The sequence below is a fragment of the Oryctolagus cuniculus genome, chromosome 18, assembly GCF_964237555.1.
Source record: "Oryctolagus cuniculus chromosome 18, mOryCun1.1, whole genome shotgun sequence".
NCBI lineage: Eukaryota > Metazoa > Chordata > Mammalia > Lagomorpha > Leporidae > Oryctolagus > Oryctolagus cuniculus.
The window spans coordinates 28,460,091-28,485,293 of NC_091449.1; the positions used below are offsets into that span (position 1 = coordinate 28,460,091).

The 25,203-nt window shown below is 39.9% G+C and overlaps 1 pseudogene; it reads right to left on the reverse strand.

Annotated features, from left to right (window-relative positions):
- Positions 1 to 13,088: 13,088 nt before the first annotated feature.
- LOC138846672 (high mobility group protein B2 pseudogene) lies at positions 13,089 to 14,200 on the reverse strand (annotated as a pseudogene).
- Between the last annotated feature and the right edge of the window lie 11,003 nt (positions 14,201 to 25,203).

Here is a 25,203-nt window from a genome sequence, read left to right on the forward strand (position 1 = left end):
CTAGCTCCTGGCTTTGGATCAGCTCTGCTCTGGCCATTGCATCCAATTGGGGAGTAAACCAGCAGATGGACGATTCTCTCTCTCTCTCTCTCTCTCTCTCTCTCTCTCTGCCTCTCCTCTCTCTGTAATTCTGACTTTCAAATAAATAAATCTTTTTTTTTAAAAAAAGCTTATGCTTAAGGGTAGTGTTCATGGAAAATGTGTGGGACATTTTTCAGCAAGATTTTAGATGAATTTTCCAACCCCTGAACCTCCTAGAGATTGGAATAGACTTCTAATGCGTAACTTCCACTTATGCTTAATTAGGTTTTTGTTTTGAATTGTTTTTGATGAAACAGCAAGGAATTCTGAGTTATAGACTTCCTATTTCAGAGACAGAAGAACACTGATGCCTGCATTATAATTAAATAATGCCTATCACCCTTTCTTAAGCAACAAATGATCACAGATTCTCTCTTTGCTGCTAAGTAATGAGCATGGTGATTCTTCCCACCGTAACCACCTTCCCACCTACACTCCCTCCCCTCTTCCTCCTTCCTCTCCTATTGACATGGAATGCCTTACATAGCTAGGCTGAACTTTTAATCCACTTGGCCCTAGGTGTTCATACACTTCAACTCTGTGTGATTATTCATATGCCCTTTTTATGACAAGGCTTATGTCAGAATGACAAATTATATATTCACCTAATACTGAGAGTCATCAAATTGATTTCTATTTTCTTCTCTCTTAGGCAGTTCTTGAGGGGCAGAAATATTTATTTTGTATATCATGTATTTATTCAACTAAAAGACTGACTGTCAAGATGCTGAGTTTTAGTGTCAAAGCAAATATGTTTCTAGACCCCATGAAGTTTACAGTCTGGCAAGAAAGAGCCATCTACCCAAAGAATATTGTTTAACATAGTAAATGCTGGGGTGAAGTTAGTGGATAAAGATGGAAGCATTCTTAATCTAGCACTAACTCTAATCCCATGATCTCTAATTGAGAGAAGTAATCAGAAACACAGAACTCCATGTTACCCAGTTATCTCTTTGAATTTCTGATTAAAAAATAAAACATATCAAACAACACACAAATACCTAGGAGTGCATAATATTTATATACTATCTTGATATTAAAAATAAGAACAAATAACCATGAAAAATAGCAACTTTGAATCTCCTTTTTTTTCTAGACAAGTTATAATCCTATGTGGTTCTTTACAGTACATTATTACCATAAATTACAGTACATCATTACAGTAAATTATTACAGTAAATAATTACAGTAAATTATTTTTGTAGGTACTCTTCATCTCTCTCACATTTTTCCATTTGATAAATCAGATTTTAAAAACTGAGACACAAGACAAAAGAAATATCTTTAAGCTAGTATTATATATTGATTGACATTCTAAAAAACAGTTATTTATTTATTTGAAAGTCACAGTTACACAGAGAGGAAGGGGAGAGAGAGAGAGAGAGAGAAGCATCTTCCATCTTTTGGTTCACTCACCAATTGGTCACAATGGCTGGAGCTGTACAGCTCCAATGCCAGCAGTCAGGAGCTTCTTCTGGGTCTCCCACACAGATGCAGCTGCCCAAGGACTTGGGCCATCTTCCACCGCTTTCCCTGGCCATAGCAGAGAGTTGGATCGAAAGCAGAGTAGCCGGGTTCAACCTCCACCCATATGGAATGTCAATGCTTTACATGCTATGCCACAGTGCTGGCCCCTTGATTGGCCTTTAACTTAGACTTTTTTATGATATTAAAAAACACCATGCTTTTCTAAGCTCTTTCCATTCAGTTTCTATTTTGTAAACTCCAGATAATACTGTCCCCAGAATTAATCTAAGGTATAAATGATATGATATAAGGCATTTAAACCCTTAACCTGTCTCTTTGAATACGCAGCTATGTTAGCTCTGTGTCCATTCTTCTGTCTCTGTACTAGATGAATAAAAAGACAGTTTAAAATGATTTGAAAAGAACTATAAGGGGTCGGTGCTGTGCTGCTGCTGCCAATTGGGGAGTGAACCAGCAGATGGTAAACCTCTCTCTCTCTCTCTGTCTCTGCCTCTCCTTCTCTGTAACTCTGACTTCCAAATAAATCAATAAATCTTAAAAGAACTATAAACATCAATAAAACACAAATGAAAATTGTATTCTCAAAACTGGATATTAAACCATGCCTTCTACACCTCTGTTAAAAGCTACATTCTATCATAGTCATTTATGATTTCTAGGGCCAAAGTAGTAAATAAGATTTTTCTGGAAGAGACAGAGGTTATGAGGGAGCCAGGATTTGGGGTCAGTTAGCAGCAGTGAGTGTCACTCTTTCAGATTTGATTCAGGAAAGGTAGAAAGCAACTGATCCCTGAGATTTTGGTGGGGGGAAGGAAAGGAAGGAGGGACTGAATAAAAGCAAAGGCCCTCTGGTTGTGGGCACCCACCCCTGACTACAGCCTTTGGGAGGGCCAGCTGGTGTCTCTATGGATGATGTGGCCTGTACTCCATTTCCCAGAGTTCCCAGGAGCTCAGATGTATTATGCCTTCTGAATGCCTGTGCACATGTGCATGCTGCTGCCATTCCCTGGGGCCTGAGTTGGAACAGAGGGAGTTCATTCCCTGATCAGGGTCAGCCCTGGGGGCTGTGCTTCTCCTTCTCTGGCATTTACTGCATCTCCTGCTCTGCACGTGTGATCCCAGGGAGTTTCCAAGTTCTCACCCCGAGCCTGCCTCCTGCTGCATCTTCCCTCTTCATCATTCACCTGTGGGTCCCACTTACCAGGGAGTCTCTTCCCGCCACTCCCCGAATCGCTCCCCGTGTGTCCAGAAGAAAGGGTACCTCGTCCAGGGACTTTCTGCTGCAGGTTTGGCATGCAGGAAGGGGCAGGACATGTGTGGGAGAAGGGTGGGTGCCAGGGAGCCATAGATCATGGCAGCTTCCCCCGAGGTCAGGACTGGGACCCGGGCTGTTCTGTCTCCCACCTCCACTTCCCAGGCTCCCAGTGCCTGGAATCTCTCCTGCAGGACCTCACCCAAACTGTCCCTAATGCGCTTTATTTAGTGGTTACAGGAGAGAGGGGGCAGCATTCTGGGAACATGCACACGCAGGGAAGGAAGGCAGAAAGACTCCAGCTCTCCACAGTTAAATAAGCTGGGTTCCCACTGTGGGTGGTCTCAGAATGCAGTCTGGCCAGGCCTCTTGATGTTTACTGGACTGGTTCCTGCAGGGTGGGGCTGGGTGGCCTTCAGCAGGGAGCCTGGGGCAGCAGAGGGGTGGGCAGGAGGATCTGACTAGGTTCTGCCCCACTGCTCTCATCCTGCACCTCATCTTCCTGGTGGGGAGCAGTGTGAAGTGTGCATTTATCCCTCTCAAGTATTAATTATCAGACTTTTCCAATGTGGAATTTGAAGCTGTTCCAGAAACCTGGGGTGGGAAAACTCCCTTCTTTCAAACAGGCACAGAGACAGTGGAGGATCCAAGGAGTTTCTATTAATGGCCCTAGGCTCAGCTGGAATGATTTCCTGAGAATTGTGCATCAAGTTCAAGTTTCTTAGCTGTTACAGCATTGGTGGGTTTAAATGGCAGCCTTCATGACTTAGGTCCACATTTCCAATGGTCAGTGGGTCCAGTATGTTTGTAAAAGAGATGCCGGGGACAGATTTATTAGGATAGATTTATGACTGGAGTTTACAGAAGCAGAACTTAGGACATCTTCCCTCCCTAGATAAGATTTCAGTGGGCAGCTGTTTCACTCGTTAATTGTGAGCATCCACTTTTAAAGGTTTGTGTTGGATGTGGTCCACTTCTCTTTCTTTGATGATTTATTTGGCTGCTTTTCATTTTCTGTCTTCAGCTATTTCTTCTCCTGTTAGCAAGGCTGTCAACTGTTTTGACCTGACGCTGATCCCTTTGCAAAGTGAGAAGGGAACTAAAATTAATGCAAGTCTACTGTGTTGTCAATAACTGGAGCTACTTTTTTAAAGATTTATTTATTCATTTGAAAGAGTTACACAGAGAGAGGAGAGAGAGAGAAAGAGAGAGAGACGTCTTCTGTCCAATGGTTCACTCCCCAATTGGCAGCAACAGCTGGAGCTGTGCCAGTCTGAAGCCAGGAGCTTCTTCTGGGATGAAGCTGTTTTTTAAAATAATTATTTATTTATTTGAAAGGCAGAGTTACAGAGTGGTAGAAACAGAAATCAATGGTTGGAGCTGTTTGGATCCACAACCAGAAGCCAGGAGCTTTGTCCAGGTCTCATAGGTGGGTGTAGGAGATGAGGGATTTGGGCCATCTTCTACTGTTTTCCCAGGCCACAGCAGAGAGCTGGATGGGAAGTGCAGCAGCCAGGATCATAACCGGCACCCATATAGGATGCTGACACTGCAGGTAGTAGCTTTACCCACTATGCAACAGTGTTGCCCACTAACTGGAGCCCTTTTAATCTGAGTTTGCATAAAGTGGAGAATTACAACATCATAAATACAGATAAGTAACATCTTTTTCTCTGCCCAGTACTTTACAGTTACCCAGTGATCCACTGAGAATCTTACATTCCACACTGTGTAAATAAGAAGGTCAGTTAATTGTCTTATTTTGGGTTCTGTGGTTAAACCCATGACATTTTTAAAATGGGAGGATATTAGTTCTACAATTTCATAAAGACTGCTCTGTGGAAGCATCAATAGAAGTTATAACTGTGAGAGTGGTAAGAAAGAAGAGGGGAAGAAATAAGTGCCCCTTACTCCACTCAGAGATGTCCACAAATGGAGTAGAAGATGTGCCCTTGAAAACTATGGCTGACTTTCTGGGACAAACTGTGTTTGAGTGCTTCACATGTTCTTATAGAAAGGTGTTGCCACCAGGTTATTAGTATATTTATTTAGTTAGTTTTTAAAGATTTATTTATTTATTTGAAAATCAGAGCTACACAGAGAGAGAAGGAGAGACAGAGAGAGAGAGAGAGAGAGAGAGAGAGAGAGAGAGAGATGTCTTCCATCAGGTTCATTTCCCCAGATAATACTACATCATTGTGAACTTTGCTCAGTTCCTGACCTATACCTTTCCTTTAACCTAGTACTTTGCCATGTAGTAGCCCATGAAAACTGCAGACTGCATAAATGAATGAATATTTGGAGGGTTGTGATTTCTTAGAGGAACATCATGAGACAGAAGGAATAAAACAAAACAAAAGTATCCTCCGTATATAGAAGATATACTGTTTTTGCAAGCTATAGAGAAGAGGAAGAAGCAGGAAAGTAGTGAGACTGGAAAGGTTGTGGCAAAGGTAATAGGCACTAGTCAAGAATTCAACAAGCCCATTAGGAAAGTATTTTTTTTATTTTCTTTTTTTTATCTTTTATTTAATGAATATAAATTTCCAAAGTACGACTCATGGGTTACAATGGCTTTCCCCCCCATACCGTCCCTCCCACCCACAACCCTCCCCTTTCCCACTCCCTCTCCCCTTCCATTCACATCAAGATTCATTTTTGATTATCTTAATATACAGAAGATCAGCTTAGTATACCTTAAGTAAGGATTTCAACAGTTTGTTCCCACACAGAAACATAAAGTGAAAAATAATAGATGATTTTTTTTTAAATGATGATGAAATCAGATCAGACCTATTGTCATGTTTAATCCCAGTGAGAGTCAAGTTGGGAATTGATAATTTCTTTTTTTTTTTTTTACAGAAGATCAGTTTAGTGTACATTAAGTAAAGATTTCAATCGTTTGCACCCCCATAGAAACACAAAGTGAAATATACTGTTTGAGTACTCGTTATAGCATTAAGCCTCAGTGTACAGCACATTAAGGACAGAGATCCTACATGAGGAGTAAGTGCACAGTGACTCCTGTTGTTGACTTTACAAATTGACACTCCTGTTTATGGCATCAGTAATCTCCCTTTGCACCAGTCATGAGTTTCCAAGGTTATGGAAGCCCCTTGAGTTCTCCGACTCTTATCTTGTTTAGACAAGGTCATAGTCAAAGTGGAGGTTCTCTCCTCCCTTCAGAGAAAGGCACCTCCCTCTTTGAAGACCTGTTCTTTCCACTGGGATCTCACTCACAGAGATCTTTTTGCCAGAGTGTCTTGGCTTTCCATGCCTGAAATACTCTCATGGGCTTTTCAGCCAGATGCGAGTGCCTTTAGGGCTGATTCTGAGGCCAGAGTGCTATTTAGGACATCGCCATTCTATGAGTCTGCTGAGTATCTCACTTCCCATGTTAGATCACTCTCCCCTTTATTTATTCTATCGGTTAGTGTTAGCAGATACTAGACTTGTTTATGTGCTCCCTTTGACTCTTAGTCCTTTCATTATGATCAATTGTGAACTGAAATTGATCACTTGGAATAGTGAGATGGCATTGGCACATGCCACCTTGATGGGATTGAATTGGAATCCCCTGGTATGTTTCCAACTCTACCAATTGGGGCAAGTCAGCCCGAGCATGCCCCAAATTATACATCTCTTCCCTCTCTTATTCCCACTTTTATGTTTAACAGGGATCACATTTCAGTTAATTTTCAACACTTAAGAATAACTGTGTGATAATTACAGAATTAAACCAGTCATATTAAGTAGAACAGACAAAAAAAAATACTATGAGGGATAATGTATTAAGTTGTCCATTAGCAGTCAGGGCTATGCTGATCAAGTCACCATTTCTCATAGTGTCCATTTCACTTCAGGAGGTTTCCTTTTTGGTGTTCAGTCAGTTGTCACTGATCAGGGAGAACATATGGTATTTGTCCCTTTGGGACTGGCTTACTTCACTCAGCATGATGTGTTCCAGATTCCTCCATTTTGTTGCAAATGACTGGATTTCGTTGTTTCTTACTGCGGTATAGTATTCTAAAGAATACATATCCCATAATTTCTTTATCCAGTCTACCATTGATGGGCATTTAGGTTGGTTCCAGGTCTTGGCTATTGTGAATTGTGCTGCAATAAACATTAGGGTGCAGACCGCTTTTTTGTTTATCAATTTAAACTCCTTTGGGTAAATTCCAAGGAGTGGGATGGCTGGGTCGAACGGTTTCTGAGGAATCTCCAGACTGACTTCCATAGTGGCTTGACCAGTTTGCATTCCCACCAACAGTGGGTTAGTGTCCCTTTTTCCCCACATCCTCGCCAGCATCTGTTGTTGGTAGATTTCTGTATGTGAGCCATTCTAACCGGGGTGAGGTGAAACCTCATTGTGCTTTTGATTTGCATTTCCCTGATTGCTAGTGACCTTGAACATTTTTTCATGTGCCTGTTGGCCATTTGGATTTCCTCTTTTGAAAAATGTCTATTGAGGTTCTTGGCCCATCTCTTAAGTGGGTTGTTGGTTTTGTTTTTGTGGAGTTTCTTGATCTCTTTGTAGATTCTGGTTATTAACCCTTTATCTGTTGCATAGTTTGCAAATATTTTTTCCCATTCTGTCGGTTGTCTCTTCACTCTCCTGACTGTTTCTTTTGCAGTACAGAAACTTCTCAATTTGATGCAATCCCAATAGTTGATTTTGGCTTTGACTGTCTGTGCCTCCCGGGTCTTTTCCAGAAATTCTTTGCCTGTGCCAATATCTTGAAGGGTTTCTCCAATGTTCTCTAATAACTTAATGGTGTCAGGACGTAGATTTAGGTCTTTAATCCACGTTGAGTGGATTTTTGTGTAAGGTGTAAGGTAGGGGTCTTGCTTCATGCTTCTGCACGTGGAAATCCAGTTTTCCCAGCACCATTTATTGAATAGACTGTCCTTGCTCCAGGAATTAGTTTTAGATCCTTGATCAAATATAAGTTGGCTGTAGGTGTTTGGATTGATTTCTGGTGTTTCAATTCTGTTCCATTGGTCTATCCATCTGTTTCTGTACCAGTACCATGCTGTTTTGATTACAACTGCCCTGTAGTATGTCCTGAAGTCTGGTATTGTGATGCCTCCGGCTTTGTTTTTGTTGTACAAGATTGCTTTAGCTATTCGAGGTCTCTTGTGCCTCCATATGAATTTCAGCATCATTTTTTCTAGATCTGCGAAGAATGTCTTTGGTATCTTGATTGGGATTGCATTGAATGTATAAATTGCTTTTGGGAGAATGGACATTTTGATGATGTTGATTCTTCCAATCCATGAGCATGGAAGATTTTTCCATTTTTTGGTATCCTCTTCTATTTCTTTCTTTAAGGTTTTGTAATTTTTATCGTAGAGATCTTTAACGTCCTTGGTTAAGTTTATTCCAAGGTATTTGATTGTTTTTGTAGCTATTGTGAATGGGATTGATCTTAGCAGTCCTTTCTCAGTCATGGCATTACTTGTGTATACAAAGGCTGTTGATTTTTGTGCATTGATTTTATATCCTGCCACTTTGCCAAACTCCTCTATGAGTTCCAATAGTCTCTTAGTAGAGTTCTTTGGATCCTTTAAGTACAGAATCATGTCGTCTGCAAAGAGGGATAGTTTGACTTCTTCCTTCTTGATTTGTATTCCTTTGATTTCTTTTTCTTGTCTGATGGCTCTGGCTAAAACTTCCAGAACTATGTTAAATAGCAGTGGTGAGAGTGGGCATCCCTGCCTGGTGCCAGATTTCAGTGGAAATGCTTCCAACTTTTCCCCATTCAATAGGATGCTGGCTGTGGGTTTTTTATAAATTGCTTTGATTATATTGAGGAATGTTCCTTCTATACCCAATTTGCTTAGAGTTTTCATCATGAAAGGGTGTTGAATTTTATCAAATGCTTTCTCTGCATCAATTGAGATAACCATATGGTTTTTCTTCTGCAGTCTGTTAATGTGGTGAATCACATTGATTGATTTGCGAATGTTGAACCATCCCTGCATACCAGGGATGAATCCCACTTGGTCTGGGTGGATGATTTTCCTGATGTGTTGTTGTATTCTATTGGCCAGAATTTTATTGAGGATTTTTGCATCTATGTTCATCAGGGATATTGGTCTGTAATTCTCTTTCAGTGCTGCATCTTTCTCTGGCTTAGGGATTAAGGTGATGCTGGCTTCATAGAAAGAATTTGGGAGGATTCCCTCTTCTTCGATTGTTCTGAATAGTTTGAGAAGAAATGGGATTAGTTCTTCTTTAAATGTCTGGTAGAATTCAGCAGTGAATCCATCTGGTCCTGGGCTTTTCTTTGTTGGGAGGGCCTTTATTACTGTTTCAATTTCTGTTTCAGTTATGGGTCTATTTAGGTTTTCGATGTCTTCATGGTTCAATTTTGGTAGATTGCATGTGTCCAGGAATCTATCCATTTCTGATAGGTTTTCCTGTTTGCTGGCATACAGGTCCTTGTAGTAATTTCTGATGATTCTTTTTTATTTCTGTGGTGTCTGTTGTTACGTTTCCTTTTTCATCTCTGATTTTATTGATTTGGGTCTTTTCTCTTCTTTTTTTTAGTTAGTTGGGCCAATGGGGTGTCAATTTTGTTTATTTTTTCAAAAAACCAGCTTCTCGCTTGGCTGATTTTTTGTAATGTTTTTTTGGATTCAATCCTGTTAATTTCTTCTCTGGTTTTAATTATTTCTCTTCTCCTTCTAGATTTGGGTTTGGTTTGCTGCAGTTTTTCTAGGTCCTTGAGGTGCGCTGAAAGCTCATTTATTTGGTACCTTTCCAATTTCTTGATGTAGGCACCTATTGCTATAAATTTGCCTCTCAATACTGCTTTTGCTGTATCCCATAAGTTTTGATATGTTGTGTTGTTGTCTTCATTTACTTCCAGAAAGTTTTTGATTTCTCTTTTGATTTCTTGAATGACCCAGTGTTCATTCAGGAGCATGTTGTTCAGTCTCCATGTGTTTGCATACTTTCTGGGGTTTCCTGAGTTGCTAATTTCCAGCTTCATCCCACTGTGGTCTGAGAAGCTGCATGGTATGATTCTAATTCTTTTAAATTTGCTGAGACTTGCTTTATGGCCTAGTATGTGATCAATCTTAGAGAAGGTTCCATGCGCTGCTGAGAAGAATGTGAAGTCTGTAGATGTAGGGTTGAAAGTTCTGTAGATATCTGTTAGATCCATTTGGACAACAGTGTCAATTAAATCTGCTGTTTCCTTGTTGATCTTCTGTCCAGATGATCTGTCTATTTCTGAGAGTGGAGTATTGAAGTCCCCCAGTACTATTGTATTGGAATCTAAATCTCCCTTTAAGTCCCTTAACATATCTTTTAAATAGACCGGTGCCCTGTAATTAGGTGCATATACATTTATAATAGTTACATCTTCCTGTTGAATTGAACCCTTAATCATTATATAGTGTCCCTCTTTGTCTCTCTTAACAGTTTTTGTATTAAAGTTTATTTTGTCTGATATTAATATGGCTACACCTGCTTTTTTTTTGGTTTCTGTTGGCATGGAATATCTTTTTCCAACCTTTCACTTTCAGTCTGCATGCCTCTTTGTTAGAGAGATGTGTTTCTTGTAGGCAACAAATAGTTGGGTTGTGTTCTGTGAGCCAGTCAGCCAAACGGTGTCTTTTAACTGAAGAATTCAGACCGTTAATGTTCAATGTGACAATTGATACGTAGTGACTTTGCCCTGCCATTTTCCCGGAAATATTTTCTAGTATATGCTTTGAGCTTCCCATGCTCTTTTACTGGTAGGTGTTCTTCCTTTCCCTTCTTTCATATTGATGGCCGTGTTTCTGTGTTTCTGAGTGTAGCACATCTTTAAGTATCTTTTGCAGGGCCGGACGAGTGGCCACAAAGTCTTTCAATTTCTGTTTGCTATGAAAGGTCTTTATTTCACCTTCATTCACAAATGAGAGCTTGGTAGGATATAATATTCTGGGCTGGCAATTTTTCTCTCTTAGCACCTATGCTATGTCTCGCCATTCCCTCCTAGCTTGTAGGGTTTCTGATGAGAAGTCAGCTGTGAGTCTGATTGGAGATCCTCTGAGAGTAATCTGACGTTTCTCTCTTGCACATTTTAGGATCTTTTCTTTATGTTTCACTGTGGTAAGTTTAATTACCACGTGTCGTGGTGAGGATCTCTTTTGGTCATGTTTATTGGGGGTTCTATGAGCTTCCTATACTAGGATATCTCTGTCCTTCTCCAAACCTGGAAAGTTCTCTGCTAGTATCTCACTAAAAAGGCCTTCCAATCCTTTCTCTCTCTCCATGCCTTCAGGAACTCCTAGAACTCGAATGTTGTTTTTTTTAATAGTATCCTGTAGATTCCCAACAATATTTTTTAGGTTTCTAATTTCCTCTTCTTTTCTTTGGTTTGACTGTATGTTTTCCTGTGTTCTATCTTCTAAGTCCGATATTCTCTCTTCTGCTTCACCCATTCTGTTTTTAAGGCTTTCTAATGTGTTTGTCATTTGATCTATTGAGCTCTTCATTTCATTTTGATTTCTCTTCACTATTACACTTTCCTGTTCTACTAGTTTCTGAGTTTCATTTTGACTCTTCCTTAAAATTTCATTTTCACGAGAGAGATTTTCAATCTTGTCCATTAAGGATTTCTGTAGTTCAAGGATTTGCTTTTGAAAACTTCTAAATGTTCTTATCATAAATTTTTTGAAATCCGTATCTTGCATTTCTTCTATCTCATCATCTTCATACTCTTGGCTTGGGGTGTTTTGCTTATTTGGAGGCATCATAGTGTCATCGTTGATCTTGCTCCCTCTATTTCTGTGTTTGTTACTCGGCATAGTTAATTCTTCTTGTGTCACTGTGCGTTTTTTTCTTTTTTTTTTTTTTTTTTATACTGTGTCCGTGTTAAGTGGACTGCCTGCTGTTGGAGGAGCCTTGGATGCTTGAGATGGGTGCGGCCTGAGAGCTCTGCCTGGTTCTTCCTGGTTAAGGGTGTGCAAAGGTGACACCCTCAGGTTATGCTTGGTAAATCTCTCTCTTTTTATTTATTTATTTATTTTATTTATTCAGGGGGTAAGTAACACCGCAGGGCAGGGCTGTGCAGAATTGATGGTATTTAGCTTCCAGTCTTTGGCTCCTCTGGACTCCCACTGGGTTGCCTAGGCTACTGAATTGTAGTGACTCAGTTCCTTAACTCTCCCCCATTGATATGTAAATCCAAAGAGGAGGCCTGCTCTTTGTCTCTTGGGAATTCTTCAAGCCTTGCAGCCTTGTAACCTTTGCAAGGTTAGGGGGAAGAGAAACCCCAAAGCTTTTTTTTTTCCTTCTTTCCGGTAGTGAGTTTGCTGCACTTTCCGGCCCCCCTCTAGATTCTGACCCCCGTTTCCCCACCAATGTCTCGGGTTATTGAGCTCACCTCCCCTTCCAGCGCCGATGTGTGGACTCGGAGCCCTGAGCGTCCCAAGTCTCCCCGCTGTTGTCTGTGTGGCATGCACTCCCCTTGGAGCACTGTCGCGCAGACCCTGGGGCTTCTGTGTCTGGGTCCCGCGACTTGGCTTCTGCGCGGTGGGCGACGTTGTTCTCCCAGTAGGTCCTCCGATTCACGCCTGCTCCATCCAGAAGGGTTTCCCCTGTATCTTTGTGGGGAATCAAGGCAGGACTGCCTGTTGCTCAGCCACCTACACCCACACCTGAGCAGTTTCTGGACCACTTCCCGCTTGCGAGGTCTCAGGCTTCCTTTTCTCCCATTAGGAAAGTATTAAGGATTCTTTACTTCCATGTAGACTCTGCCCTCTAATGGTGAACAGGGTCCTCTAAACCCACTTGTTGCACAAATGAAAACCCAAGCATTGTCTTCTCCCACAGATGGAGTCTGCTATTGGTTTTGATTTACATTTCCCTAATGGCTAGTGATATTGGGCATGTTCATCTATGTCTTGACAATTGAGATTTCTTCTTCTGAGAAACATCTATTCTGATCATTGCCCATTTCTTACGTGTACATTTTGCTTCTTGTTTGGAGTTTTTCCAGTTCTATATAAGTATGTTTTGGCTATCAATCTTTTGTCATAGTCAGAGTTTTCAATGTTTCCTGCCATTCCGTCCATTGTATCTTCACTCTGTTGATTACTTTGTTGTGAAGATGTATCTTAATTTGATATGCTCAAATTTGTATATTTTATTTTTGTTACTTGTGCTTTTGGAATCTTATGCAAACTGTTGTCTCTGCTAATGTTTTACAGTTTCTCATATGTTTACTTAGGTTTTGGGTTTTTTTTTAACATACATAATTTTATTACAAAATTTTTTTTAAAAAAACAACACAGAATGCAACATCCTAACAAAAAATCCAAATTTACAAATGATACTAATTCCTACAACTTTGCTGCGCTACCATACACAAGTCAAGAAATTAAAGAAACCATTAAATATTTAGGAACATTCAACATCAGAAGCTTTAAAATCTAACTGTATGTAGTAGCCCCTCAAAAAGCTACAACCTGCATTTTTTAAAAAAAGTATTTTCTCTACAAAGAATCTTATCAGCTATACAAAAATCTGTACAGTTTTTTTATACTGAAGCTAATATTGAGCTGCACTTGAATTCACATTCTTAGCAAAACAACTGCCTGAGCACACACGCACACTCCACACTCATCATTACAGGATAGCCATTTATTCTTCATCTTCATCCTCTTCCTCATCATCTTCATCTTCTTCTTCTTCCTCTTCTTCCTCCACATCTTCAGGTTCATTCTTCTTGTTTGAGCCTGTGGGCCTACCAGGGCCCTTCTTTCCCGCTTCACTTTTGCCCTTGGCACGGTATGCAGCAATATCCTTTTCGTATTTCTCCTTTAGCTTAGCTGCTTTCTGTTCATATGGTTGTTTATCTTTGGCTGAGTGTTCAGACCGCATCTCACCCAATTTTTTTGCAGTGTCCCCAATGGACAGGCCAGGGTGTTCACTTTTGATCTTTGGGCGATGTTCAGAGCAAAAGAGAAAGAAGGCAGATGGTGGTCTTTTAGGAGCATTGGGATCCTTTTTCTTTCCCTTCTTATCACCCTTGGGAGGAACGTAATTTTTCATCTCCCTGTCATAACGAGCTTTTTCACTTTTTGCCATATCTTCAAACTTGGACTTTTCCTTTGCAGACATGGTCTTCCATCTCTCCGAGCATTTCTTAGAGAATTCTGCAAAATTGACCGAAGAGTCAGGGTGTTTCTTCTTGTGCTCTTCCCGGCACGTCTGCACGAAGAAGGCATAGGAGGACATTTTGCCCCTTGGCTTGTTGGGGTCTCCTTTACCCATGACGACGGAACGGCGGCCACCTGGTGTGAGTTGTTCCTCAGACTCCCGCAGAGCAGCCAGATCCGACGGCATTGCTTCCTTCCCTCAGCTCCGGCATGAACTCAGGATGTGAGGGCGATCTGGCTGCGCCATCTGTCACCCCATTGATCGCCAGGGTTGATTCGGCTGATCTGGCTGGCTAGGCGGGTGTCCCCTTCCTCCCTCACCACTCCATGTGCGTCCCTCCTAAAGCTGCGTGCTGGGTCGAAGAGGACGACCTTCCCCGCTAGAGGAGGACCGGTCTTCGGTCAAGGGTATACGAGTAGCTGCGCTCCCCTGCTAGAACCTCAAAACAAGCTCTCAAGGTTTTGGTTTTATATTTAGACTTTTAATTAACCTTGAGTTGCTTTTACATAGTGTATGAGGTGTTGGGGTATCTTTTCAGGCTTCTACATATGGATAATCACTTTCCTTTAAACCATTTGCTAAGGGGATTCTTCTTTCTCCTGTTTGTTTTCTTTCCTTTATTAAATAGGGGTTGGCTGTAGAAAAGTCAGTTTATTTCAGCTGCCTATTTTTTCCATTGAACTATGTGTCTGTTTTTCCAACAGTGCTAACACTGCTTCTATTTTTTTTAAGATTTCTTTATTTGAAAGGCCAGATGCTTCTTCCAAGTCTCTCATGTGGGTGCCAGCACCCAAGAACATGGTCCATCTTCCACCAATTTCCCAGGTGCATTAGTAGGGAGCTGGATTGGAAGTGGAGAACCTGGTCTTCGAGCAACAACATATGGGATACATGCACAGCAGGACAAGGCATTAACCTACTACACCACAGCATCAAACCCTTCCTTATTTACTTCTGCTGTGATCTTTCATTATTCACTTTTCTACTGCCCCACAACTTGACTCATTCCTGTTTTTTTTTTTTTTTTTTCTGGGTCCTGGAGGATGGTAGTAGGTTGCTTCTGGGATATCTTTTTTATGTTAGTAGGTACTTGGTAATCTAAAATCATAGTTTTTACTTTCTATATTTCTCTGTTAATCACGAGGACCTTCTAGATGACAGCAGAAAATGCTAGCAGAAATGAGGATATATTAATTTGCTAAGAAAATACCACAGAGAATATGATTTAAATCATGGAATTTTACTTCTCAGAGTTGTAGAGCTTGAAAATATCAGATCAAGGTGCTAATAGGCTCGATTTTTCCAGAAGCCCTTCTCTGATGTGACAGACACATCTATCATTTGATCTGCTTAAAAGCACTTTCTTCAGGTAGAGTCATGTTGGTGGTTAGCACTTCAGTGTTTGAGTTTTAGGGAGGCACATTTCAGTCCACAACAGCAAAGGGGCCCTGTGGTCTACTTCAATGACAGCCATCTCTGTGGAGGATAGAAAGTTTGAAATCAGCATTAGGATTTCTCACATTATTACTGTCAGTGCTATCTCCATCTAATGTGCATTCATGTACACACAAACAAAACTACCTGTACACATAAACACATTCAACAGTGGAAATGCCTGATGGTTGTGTACAGATAACATCAATATAATAATCCATAAGATGGCCTATTAGCAGACATTAAAAGAGAATTAAAAGAATGACAACAAAATCTGCAGTTACCTATATTTATGTCTATATGTATGATATTCAGTATTTATAGTTGCTAAAAGATGAATACTGATGTGTGGGAATAAAAGCTAAACCTTACCTTGCAATATTGCAGCCTAGTCTACATGAAAGATGTCTTCCTAAAACCTTTCCCTGGGCCCACTCTGTGGCATAGTAGATTAAGCATCCACCTGCAGCACCAACATCCCACATGGGCACCAGTTTGAGTCCCTGCTCCTGCACTTCCAATCCAGCTCTTTGCTAATGGCCTAGGAATGCAGTGGAATATGCCCTGAGTGCTTGGGCCCCTGCACCCATGTGAGAGACCTGGAGGAAGCTGCTGACTCCTGGCTTCTGGCACCTGGCTTCAGATCGGCCCAGCTCCAGCCATTCTGGCCATTTAGGGGTGAACCAGTGGATAGCAGACCTCTCTTTCTCTTCCTCTCTATATCTGTCACTCTGCCTCACAATAAATAAATACATTTTTTAAAAACTTTTCCCTTTCAAAATTTCTTAATTGTTTTAAAGATTTATTTATTTATTTATTTACAAGTCGAGTTACAGACAGAGAGGAGAACCAGAGAGAAAGAGGGAGGTCTTCCATCTGATGTTCACTCCCTAATTGATTGCAACTGCCATAGCTGTGCTGATCCGATGCCAGGAGCCAGGAGCTAGTTCCAGGTCTCCCAGATGGGTACAGGGGCCCAAGGACTTGGGCCATCTTCTACTACTTTCCCAGTCCATAGCAGAGAGCAGGATCAGAAGTGGAGCAGCTGAGTATTGAACCGGCCCCCATATGGGATGCTGGAGCTTCAGGCGAGGGTGTTAACCTGCTCCACCACAGCACCAGTCCAACATTTTAAATTTCTGATACTCTAAAGTAGCAAAGGACTGCATTACATCTAGGAAAGATGTATTTAAAAATTATAAATCTAGTGCATTTTAGCAGAAGTCCTAACAAATACTTCTGATTTTCTCAACATTATGTATAAATAAATGATAGAATGAGTCATTGTCAGATTAATAGAAGGAGTTTGAGAGGATTGTCTCTCTTTCAATTGTGTTGAATAGTTTGAGAAGCATTAGTTCTTTAAAAGACTTGTAGAATTCAATAGTGAGGCTGTCTGATCCTGGACTTTTCCTTGTTGGGAGGGTCTTTATTACTCATCCAATCTCTGTCTTGGTTTTTGATTTGTTTAGCTTTTCTATGTGTCTTCATGACTCAATTTTGGTATATTGTGTATGTCCAGGAATCTGTTGATTTTTCCTCTAGGTTTTCCAATTTGTTAACCATCACAACAGATGCCCGCATCATATATTGCAGTGCTAATCTGAGTTTTGGGTACTCCACTTCCAAATCAGTTTCATGTTAATATCCCTGGGAAGCAATGGATAATAGCTCAAATTCTTTCCTTCTTGTCATCTAATTTGGAGAACTGTAACCTCAATGGGGACTTGAAACCTGGTCTTGCACAGTGGTAGCCATATAGAAAGTGAACCAGCAGATGGGAGATCTCTCTGCTTCTCTTTCCTTCTCTCTTTGTCTCTGTGTCTCTCTGCCATTTTTTATCATATTAAAATATTTAATTACTTATTTGAAAGAGTTACAGAGAGAGGGAGAGACAGAAATCTTCCACCACCTAATTCATTTTTGAGATGACTTTAATAGCCAGAGTGTGGCCATGTTGAAGCCAGGAGCTTTTCCTCCGATGTGCGTGGCAGCATCCCAGCCACTTGGGCCAACTTTCCCTGCTTTTTCAGTCCATTGGTAAGGAGCTGGATCAGAAATGGAATAGCTGGTACTTGAACTGGTGCACGTAGAGGATGCCAATGTAACAGATAGCAACTTTGTCCACTGCACCACAACCACCAGCTCCTCTTTCTGCCTTTCCAATAAATAAATCTTTTGAAAAAGAATTTAAGGTAGTAAAAGTAATCATGACTGAGCAATGACAAATTTATTGAAGTGATCGACTTTCTTAAAGGTCTATTTATGAATTTGAAAGGCAGCACTAGAAAGAGAGAGTGGGAGAGATGGATCTTCCTCCTGGTTTGTTCGCTCCTCAAATGGCTGCAGTGACTGTGGCTAGGCCAGACTGATATCAGGAGCCAGGGGCTTCTTCCAGGTCTCTCACATGGGTGCAGGAGCCCCAATATTTGAGTCACCCTGTGCTGCTTTTCCAGACACATTAGCAGGGAACTGGATCCGTTTGGAGCATTAATGTCTATGATACTCTCCTTGCAGTTGAAGGATTTAGAATCCATTTCAATTATGGGTGGGCCAAGTACAACAGCTCCCAATTGTCCAAGGTTTGGATTAGATGGGTTCTGAGAAATTTTGTTAAAATAGTTATTAATCATAACTCTCAGTTTAAGCTTTTCTTACCAAATTTTCATGTTTGCTGATGTTTATATCTATGGGAAAATTGGGTCTCTGGATTGCAACCAATGAAAGCATCCAGACTAACAGTAATAAGGTCAACAGTCAGCAGAATGATGTCCAGCTGAACTGAAATAGCTTTTCTTATTTGGTAGAGGGGTTACCTCCTGCATTATACTGACATACTGACATAGACAGTAGATATTGGAGCCTGTCTCTTCTGCCAAATGGAGAATGCCGCATTTTGATCCATCATATATATATTTATATATTATAATATATATTATATATTTCTATACATAATATAGAATTACATATAATTATCATAAATATATAATATATAATTATATATAAATATTATATATGAATTTATTTATATATAAATATATAATTATTTCTGATCCAGCTCCATACCAATGGATTGAAAAACCAGTGAAAGATGGTCCAAGTGCCTGGGTTGCTGCCACACACATTGGAGGAGGAGCTCCTGGCTTCAACCTGGCCACATTCTGGCTATTGAAGTCATCTCAATAATATATATATATGATATATATAATAGTTATAATAAATTATATAATATTATCTGTTTATAATTATTATATATTATATAATATATGATAAAGCATAATATATTTTATATATGAATATATTTATATACATAAATATATATAAATAAATGTAAATATATATATATATATAGAATTTATTTACGTATTTGACAGGTGTACTTACAGACAGTGAGAGGAAGAGACAGAGAGAAAGGTCTTCCATATGCTCATTTACTCCCCTAATGACTGCAATGTCTGCAGCTGGGCCAATCTGAGCTAGGAGCTTCCAGGTCTCCCACATTTTGGCAGGGACCAAAGCACTTGGAACAGCTTCTACTGCTTTCCCAGGCTATTGCAGAGAGCTGGATGGGAAAAGGAGAAATGGGGACTAGAACTGGTGCTCATATGGGGTGCCAGCATTGCAGGTAAAGGATTACACCACTGCACCACAGTGCTGGCCCCAGTCTATCCTTTATTAAGGAGATCTCAGTAATCATGTTCAGGTATTGCTGTCCTATATTCATGGCCAAAGTCCTAGCAGGCAACATGGTTTGGAGAATCGTAAGCACAAGGTGTGTAGGAGACTTCATTTCTCATACAGCACAGTTAATAACAAGGTTCCAAGAGGGGAAATTACTTGCATCATAGTCTTTGAGAACTAATGGACATCAGAGGTGATCTAAAGAATTTAGAAGGTTTGTGAGCCCCTAGAGTGAAAAAGTCACTGGGAGCACAAGGACAGTGCCTAGAGTTTATTTTGATGGATTTTAGCCCCTTTCATTGGAGGGAGGCCCGAAGAAGCTGGACTGATTAGTAAACCTCAGAAGTGTCTTTTCAAGGTGAAGGCAAACTGAGACTGAGGGGTTTTTGGAAAAACGTTGAACAAAAGACATTTCCCACACGTGGTTAAGACACATCATTTATCTACTGATTTTCATCAGATCTGTTAACATTAGGTATAAGGTACAGTGGACATGGTGGATGGCATATAGCAATATGATTTTAGTAATATATCATGAGGTGCTTTTTTTAAATGGATTTAGCAGGTAAAATTGGGCTACCTAATGGGATGTAGCTGGAATAATCACCTTTTTGTTAAATAAATCTGAGGTAATAAATGTTAGTGTATGAAGACATTGAGTTTTCTTTTATTGGGCCTTCTTGGTTATTTTAATCTGGGATCTGCGAATTCTCATTTTCTTTATTTTATTCCTCATCATGTCGGACCAACTCTGCTGCTTTGGGGATTTTTTTTAGTACATCTGATATTTGGAAATTTAGACAATAGTATAGTTAAAATGAGATGTACCAAGTAAAGTATTTATTTTTATTCTGATACATATTTTGGAATTCTTCTAAAATTCCTATTGAGTATCCTTGTTAAATTTAGTTGCATCCCAGGTTAAGACTTATTGGAGGCAGGCTCCATGGCTCAATAAGCTAATCCTCCACCTGTGGTGCAGGCACACCAAGTTCTAGTCCTGCTGGGAGAGCCAGATTCTGTCCCAGTTGCTCCACTTCCAGTCCAGCTCTCTGCTATGGCCCAGGAGTGCAATGGAGGATGGCCAAAGTGCTTGGGCCCCGTACCTGCATGGGAGACCAGGAGGAAGCACTTGGCTCCTGGCTTTGGATCAGCGCCATGTGCCAGCCGCAGCACACTGGCGGCAGCGGTCACTAGGGGGTAAACCAACAGAAAAAGGAAGACCTTTCTCTCTGTCTCTCTCACTGTCCACTCTGCCTGTCAAAATAAAAAATAATTTTTATAAAAAGACTTATTGGAGCCACTTTAGTGATTACACCCATTAAACTTTGTTAATAAATGCAAATAGAACCTGGGAAAATTGATGTATATCTTATGCTGTAGAGACTTAAGATTGAACATCTTTTTTATCTTTTTTAATTATATAATTTAAAAACAAATTTTAGATTTTTTTTTTTTTACTTTACTAAGTCACAGCTCTGGCCCCATTAATATGACTTAACAATGTTTTTTCCTCTCAGACTTATCTCTATTGTTTCAGTTAACTGCATGCCTTTTCTTTACATTCAGATTCCCTCAGCTGTCAAAGCTTATTCATCTTAATTCTGTTGTTCCTATTTCCCTCCCTTTTATTCTGTCCCTAGGCTAATTGAGATCATGATTCTCCATTCCTTCTGTGTGGTGTCACAGTAGGCTTGAAGTGTTCTTTTTCTCTTCTGATTTCTAAAGAAAGAAATTATGTATTCCCCCAGTTTAGATATTTTAATAATGCACTCTAAAACAAAGGTTAAATGTTCTTAATTTGACAAGAATTTTCAGGGCCAGTGGTGTGGCATAGTGGGTAGAGCCACCACTTGCAGTGCTGGCAGCTCATATGGATCCAGATCTCTGCTATAGCCTGGGAAAGCAGTAGAAGATGGCCCAAGTCCTGGGCCCCTGCACCCATGTGGGAGACCTGGAAGAAGCTCCTTGCTCCTGGCTTTGGATTGGCACAACTCTGGCCATTGCAGCCAACTGGGGAGAGAACCAGTGGATGGAAGACCCCTCTCTCTTCTCTGCCTCTCTCTGTGCAACTCTGACTTTCAAATAAATAAATAAATCTTTTAAAAAAAGATTTTTTTCTAATTTTAGATTTGTTCTACTTCATTGCCACTTCAGGGTGTGTGTAAGGAGTGCATATCCAGTTTTTCTATTTTGGAATTTGGGGATTTTGTATTAGCTCTGCTGTGTATTCATTTTTCTTGAGCATTGGTGATATCTTCTCCTTAGTTGTATTAAGAGAGAGAGCAATAGCCCTCATGTCTTTTTAGGTAAGTAAGACATATTAAAAACAGAGCATTCAGTATACATTCATAGTAGTTTGACTTGTTCAATTGATTTACGTGACCTCCCTTGGACATTCTTGGTCTCTGCTGTACAACTTTCTCTACTCATTAATTCTTTGATATTCTCAAATCCAGAAAATTAATGACTCAACAGCTGTGTTCCTGTATTTGCTGGGATTCAGGGTAAGAAGCAAAGTGGAGGTGTTCAGGAATCTAAAGTTACATGCTACATAGCAAAGCACTTCATTTCCTATACAAAGTGACTGGGAAATCCAGAATCTTTTGCACACATATTGGATCCTGAACTATTACTGACCTATTCAGTAAGATTTTAATGTATTTATTTTCTGTGTGTGTGTTTGTATTTCTAAATAAACTCTGCTGGGCTACTTAACATTAACATGTATTGCAGAATTCTTTCATCAGTTTTTACTTTTAAAAAGTTTCTCTTTCAGTTTTATGGGAGAGGGTAGAAGTTTCCTGCTATGTAACTGAAAATTCATTCATTCATTAAAGTTAAAAATATTTGTTGCAAATTGGTAGAATACTATTAATTCTCATGTGATTTACATGAAACTAAATACATTCTCTATTTTGTTTTGCTTAAAATTTCCGCATGTGTGGACTTCTTTTTTCCTTCTTGCCCCAAATCCCTTTTTGTATTGGGATGGCAAATGGGTTTTACACTGGAGAAAACATGTTATTTTGGCAAAGAAGTACTTAGCGTTCCTGCTTCAAGTATTAAAATATTGCATTGGAAATCAGTATATTTGTTTACTGTACAAATGTCCTTCATACAATTTTGTAATCTTCTGGGATGGGAGAGGAAGCAGGAAATAGGAGGATTATGGGTGGGAGGGATGTTTTGGGGGAGGGGAAGCCACTGTAATCCAAAAGCTGTACTTTGGAAATTTATATTTATTAAAAAAATTAAACAATTTTGTAATCTTCATCTTCCTTTTTATTTCATCCTTTTTTTAAAAAAATTCATTTATTTTACTTGAAAATCAGAGTTACACAGAGAAGGAGAGAGAGAGAGCAGTCTTCCAACCGCTGGTTCACTCCCCATTTGGCCACAATGGCTGGAGCTCTGCCAATCCAAAGCCAGGAGCCAGCAGCTTCTTTTGGGTCTCCTATGCAGGTGCAGGAGCCCAAGGGCCTGGGCCATCCTCTACTGCTGGATAGTAAGTCTTACTTGCCTAAAAAGATGGATAGTAATTTGAGTAGCCAGGACTTGAACTGGCACCCAATTGGAATGTCAGCACTGCAAGCCACAGCTCTACTTGCTACTCCACAGCATCAGCCCCCTAAATTCTTATGAGTATTGCTACACGATTGGAATTTATAATTGATAATGCTGAACAATTGAAACTGTCTTATTTACAATTGTAGGACTGGATATGGCAGTTCTACTTGAAGTAAAGTATGTAGCCTGCTTATTGTATGATTTTCGGAAAAGCATGTATTTATATATAACAGCAGATCTGTTAATCATTTAAAAGTGAATTGTCATGATTACCCAGATGTAAAGAATGCAATATGTGCTAATGAGTTAGCAGTCACAGACATTTAGAATTAGAGGGATTTTAGAACTTTTTCAATACTGCAGTTTTTATGAAAAACTAATAATTTTTTTTATTTGACAGGTAGAGTTATATACAGTGAGAAATCAGAAAGGCCTTCCTTCCATTGGTTCAGTCCCCAGATGGCTGCCACAGTTGGAGCTGTGCCCATCCAAAGCCAGGAGTCAGGTGCTTTCTCCTGGTCTCCCATCCGGGTGCAGGGCCCAAGCACTTGGGCCATCCTCTACTGCCTTCCCGGGCCATAGCAGAAAGCTGGACTGAAAGAGGAGCAACCAGGACTAGAACACTTTGCCCATAAGGGATACCAGCACCACAGGTGGAGAATTAACCAAGTGAGCCACGGCGCTGGCCCCCGATAAATTTACTCTTAACAAAATATCAAAATATCTTATTTAGTATAAAGTTAGTAGTGAAAAGAGACTACCTTGTTGAACACAGAAATTTGAGATTATATTTCTTGGTATTAATTTGCATCTTAAGGCTTATTGCCTAGTTTATTTCAATATTTCAATCTAATATTACTAATAATATCTTGTACTTAGTGGTTCACTGTGTGCCAGACAATATTCTTTTGATTTTTTAAAAGATTTATTTATTTATTTATTTGGAAGTCCGAGTTACACAGATAGTGAACAAGAGGAAGAGAGAGAGTTCCTCCATCTGCTTTTTCACTCCCCAGATGACCTAAAAGGTCAGAGATATGTCAATCTGAAACCAGGAGCCAGGACCTCTTCAGGGTCTCCCATGCAGATTCAGGGGCCCAAGGACTTGGGCCAACTTCCTACTGCTCTCCCAGGCTATAGCAGACAGCTGAATGGAAAATGGAGCAGCCTGGACTTGAACCGGCCTCCATATGGGATGCCCCCACTGCATGCAGTGGCTTTACTAGCTACACCACAGCACTGGCCTCAAGACAATGCTCTAAAATGATGCATTAATTATTCCCAAATATTGAAAAGTGGCATGGTACACATTTGAATGTGTTGTTTTGTACTAGTTGTAGAAAGAGTTTAAAATATATTTAGATTTAAAAATGTAAGCTTTGATCTAAAGGTTTACTTTCCCTTAAGGTGCCTGTTTGGAAACTGAGAGATCATTGAAGTCTCAAGATAGAGTACAACTGATCTTATCCAAGCCTCCTTTATCACATGAGGATGCTAAATGCCAAGCCCAGAGAAGTAAAGTGAATTGTTCAAGGTCACATAGGTAAGTTGTGGCAGGGATAATTCTGTATTAGCATTAGGTATCCTGATACATAGGCCACTGTTCTGTCAATTTTGTACTCCTTCTGGAGTTAAAGATTCTAAGTTGTGGAAAATTGAATTTGGAAATTTAGTGGTTGCTATGTTGTTATGGTGAGAAATTTCTGTGTATAGCTATGAGTTGCTTAAATTTTATTCAATATATTTTTCTAGTATGTTTGCTATTTATTTGAAATGTATAACAAATAGCTTCATCTATTTGCCAAAAGAATTTTTTAAAGATTTATTTATATTATTTGAAAGTCAGAATTACACAGAGAGAGAAGGAGAGGCAGAGAGAGTGGTCTTCCATTCACTGGTTCACTCCACAGTTGGCCTCCATGGCTGCAGCTGTGCTGACTGGAAGGCAGGAACCAGGAGCCTCTTCCTGGTCTCCTATGCAGTTGCAGGGGCCCAAGGACTTGTACCATTTTATAGTGTTTCCCAGGCCATAGCAGAGAGCTGGATAGGAAGTGGAGCAGCCAGGTCTTGAACTGATGCCCCTATGGAATACCAGCACTGCAGGTGGCAGCCTCACCCACTATGCCACAGTGCCAGCCCTTGCCAAAAGAATTTATAGAAGCTATTCCATATATACACTTCACAATTATTTAGTTACTTGACATGAACTATCCCTGCATATTTGAAAATTTTGAATGGTATCACTTGGGTTTTAAGAATGTTATATTTTAGGTCTCTTAATATTTTTAGTGATGATGTTTTAAAGGCCCTTCCTGTTTTATGAAAAATGATAAGGATTTTGTTTTACAATGGCCATAGTATTACTACTTAAAGCAATAGATTAAATAACACTTTTAAACAAAGTCATTTAATACTAAATTCTAACACACTGGTATATTTTAAAGTGAGAAACTGGATTTCTTTCAGATATTCTAAAGAAGAATGATAATCAAAATTGAAGACATCTACAGTTTTTAATCACTTGTTTTAAATA